Consider the following 3,892-nt stretch of genomic DNA (forward strand, 5'->3'; position numbering starts at 1 on the left):
TATCTTGCCTTCATCTTGAAAACATACTTCCTTCCGACCCACTCAACGTAAACGACGCCACATTATGTACTTTACTTCTTACAGGTAGCCCCTCCCTCCCATACCCTACCAACTGCCGTATCTTTGATATTGTGTTTAACTATATCCACCACTTTGGAAGATTTGACCAATCTCAATAATGTTATGCTAGGTATTGGTGCGCCAGCCACTTTCATTTTATGTTTATGTTATACTTTATGTCATCTTTATGTTACATTTGTATTATGTTTTATGAGCAGCGGATTTACATAAGCACAACAAGTGCTTCCTATCCAATGCTCAAAAATCCACGTGAATAAAATAAAATAAAAATACTTGTCTGATTGTTCACTACGGACTCCAGGGAAGAGTAGTGTGAAATTCACAAACAAAAAAGACAAACAAACAAACAAACAAACATGTCAACTCTTTATCATTCTTTTACTTTTCCACAGCGTCTCCATTCAAACAGTGCGAGAATGGTGGAACCCTGACCCCAGGGCCTGAAGATTCCGGACTTTACATCTGCGCATGTGCTGATGGATGGCATGGTGTATTCTGTGATCAGGGTACGTAATTTATGTACTGTAAGGAATGATTGAATAAATGAATGAATGAATGAATGGGTGGATGAATGAATGTATGATAATGTTTATAATTTTAATAATATTTTGTGCCAGATATGCACAGTCCATATTGACTGTAGACCAGATTGTAGTACTTGATATCACGGCTCATTTGATACAGTGTATACATTGTGACAAAATGTTTGCAAGATAAGGTCAATTTTTCACATTTAAGGCTGTTTATTGCTATAGAGTGCCATGAAAAGTGAAGCTACTTAGCAATAGTTGTGATCAAGATATGTTCTTCGGCTGTTCTTATCACCCACCTTATTTTGATCAATAAAAAAATCACCTTTATACTTAACTACATAACTTTGAAACAGAGTGTACCGGTACGTACGGTCCTGACTGTGGTATACCCTGTGGACATTGTTACGGGAACCAGACCTGTGACAGGTTCACCGGGACATGTCCGACCGAAGGAACTTTCGTGTGTGCGGCTGGATACTATGGTGACAAATGTGATCGCGGTAAGAATTATTTTTACCTTCGCCAAGAAGGTTATGTTTTTAGTAGCGTTTGTATGTATGTATGTATGTACTATGTATGTATGTATGTGTGTGGTTTAGCAAGATAACTCGAGAAGCAATGGATGGATTGGCACGGAACTTGGTAGGTGGGTAGGTCTTCATGAGACCTAGAAATGATTAGATTTTGGGCCCCCTGGCGGCTTTCCTAGGTACTGCAGCAGAACTTCCGGTTTTGATATCTCGTGATCTGGACATGCTAGGGTCACGAATTTTGAATGACAGATAGCTCTTGGGATAGGGAAGAAGTGACATGAGTTTAGGGTCCCCTAGCGGCTTGTTCTGGACTGCATGAGCATTTGTTGAAATTTTTTCAAAGGAGGATAACTCAAGAACCGGTTGACGGATTGTCGTGATTTTTGGCATATAGGTAGTTGAAGTGATGCTTGACATGATCAGATGACAATTATGCAAATTTGCATAATTAATGAGGAAATTCTATAAATCTGCTTTGTTCGATAATAGAACTATGAAACACTTGTGACATCACTTGTGAGAACGAGAAAAACATCTGAGGATATAGATTATGTAAATGAGGACCTAATTTACATAATAAATGACGAATTTTTATAATTTCATAGTTGTAACTGCTGGGAATTTCATACTTGCCACATTTGGAAATTAAGTGAAGGTGAACATCAACAAACATAATTTATTCAAATCATGGCCTCATTTGCATAATTTATGAGTAAGTGCTAAAATAGCATTTTTGTTAAGATAATGCTGTCATTGGGCGGAGAATATGATCAACTGATATAATCCATGCAAATGGGGCTCTTACGCCAAAAAGCAGTTACTCAAGCAACTTGATATGATTTTGAAAACGTCAGACGTTTCAGCTAGTATCCACTAGCTTTCGTCAGTGACTGAAAGTTGTGCTTATAAACCTGTTTTCCCCTCTGGTCTCTCAGTCACTGACGAAAGCTAGTGGATACTAGCTGAAACGTCTGACGTTTTCAAAATCATATCCAGTTGCCTGAGTAACTGCTTTTTGGCGTATCGTATTACCTGGATGTCTAACCTTCATCGACAAATGGGGCTCTTATTTACAAAATCAATGATTAAAATTTGTATAATTAAATTTGTCAACCACAAGGGTTAGTATCATTTGGCGAAGGTATGAGATCGTGGAACTCTTGTTGGATATATACAACATAAATACAAAGACGAACTAATTCAGAGCGTTGTTTCTGTTATGTACAGTCCAGGCCATGTATAATAACGTGGTAGGAGAAAGAAATATTACATTACCATATAGTCAAATTTACATGTACATTGTTACCTTCGCCAAGAAGGTTATGTTTTCAGAGGCGTTCGTGTGTGTGTCTGTGTGTGTGTGTCTGTGTGTCTTTGTGTGTGTGTCTGTATGTGTGCGCGTGTGCGTGTGCGTGTGTGTGAACACGATAACTTGAGAAGGCTTTGATGAATTGCCTTGATATTTGGTAGGTGGGGAAGTCTTGATGAGACCTCGAAATGACTAGATTTCGGGTAACCTGGCGGCTTGTTATGGTACTGCAGCGGAACTTCCGGTTTCCGATCTGGACATGCTAGGGTCATGATATTAGGGTGGCAAATGGCTCTTGTGTTCGGGAAGAAGTAGCACCTAGCAACTTGGGAACTCCAGGGTCGTTTCTTTGAAAATGTTTAAAGTAAGATAACTCAAGAACCGGTTGACGGATTGTCGTTATGTAGGTAGCTTAAGTGATGCTTAACATAATGAAATGGCAACTCAGGATCTAATTTACATAATTAATGACGAAATTCTATAAATCTGCTTCGTTCCATGATAGGACCATTCAAACTTACGACATATGTAACTAAGGGGAAGAGGACCCTTTGGGCAAATGTTAATTATGTAATTATGTAAATTGGGTCAAAATTTACATAATTAATGAGAAACTTTTATAATTCTATACTTTTGAAAGTCAGGTAAACATGGACATCATCAAACATAACTTATTCCAATGAGAACCTCATTTGCATAATTTATGAGGAAATGCTAGAATAGCTTTCTTTGTCAAAAATAAGACTGTCATTGGGTGTCAATATGAACAACTGATATATTTCATGCAAATGATGGTTTTATTTGCATAATCAATGAGAATGAACAATTTGTAATTCGTCAATCATAAAGGTTAACATTACATTTGTATTTGGCGAAGGTATGAGGTCGTGGAAGTTTTTTATTCATATCGAATTGACAGAATATCATGACATGATATGCTTGAATAATTCTCCAACATATGGTTCATAACCTGTCTTTCTACGTACGTCAATACGTTAATTTTAATTGATAAATCCAGGCGTAAAAAAAGACTGATGAAAAGTTTGCATACTTTTTCAGAGTGTCCAGACGGTTTGTATGGAGCTGACTGTACCCAAACCTGTCACTGTGCAAACGGTTCAGCCTGTAACAAGACGACTGGAGTATGTAATGGGGAGTGTGTGGACTTCTGGATTGGGGAAACTTGTCAGAACCGTACAGGTGTTTAAATTACCATAATGATTGTTGGTCTTAGGGTATACCAAACATGCACATATAGAGCTATAGCTGGTTGTACAAAATTTTGTGGTTTCATTTTACAAACACAATTTTGGTCTAGTAAAACCTTATACTATTTTTGGAAGATTTTTCAGACAGTTTCATTAAGTAACATTTCTGCTTTTAATTAGCGACTGTTTCGTACGAGGATCTCTTCACGAAGGAGCGAAGGTCGCTTC

General features: G+C 37.7%; 1 long non-coding RNA gene across 1 annotated transcript; it reads left to right on the plus strand.

Annotated features, from left to right (window-relative positions):
• Nucleotides 1-499: 499 nt before the first annotated feature.
• On the plus strand, nucleotides 500-3,609 carry LOC109477956. Its single transcript, XR_002140701.1, has 3 exons — nucleotides 500-587; nucleotides 968-1,114; nucleotides 3,516-3,609. It is a non-coding gene; the product is annotated as an uncharacterized LOC109477956 (long non-coding RNA).
• Nucleotides 3,610-3,892: the final 283 nt, after the last annotated feature.

The sequence above is a fragment of the Branchiostoma belcheri genome, unplaced genomic scaffold (genome assembly GCF_001625305.1).
Source record: "Branchiostoma belcheri isolate BF01 breed outbred unplaced genomic scaffold, Haploidv18h27 scaffold1050, whole genome shotgun sequence".
Classification (NCBI taxonomy): Eukaryota; Metazoa; Chordata; class Leptocardii; order Amphioxiformes; family Branchiostomatidae; genus Branchiostoma; species Branchiostoma belcheri.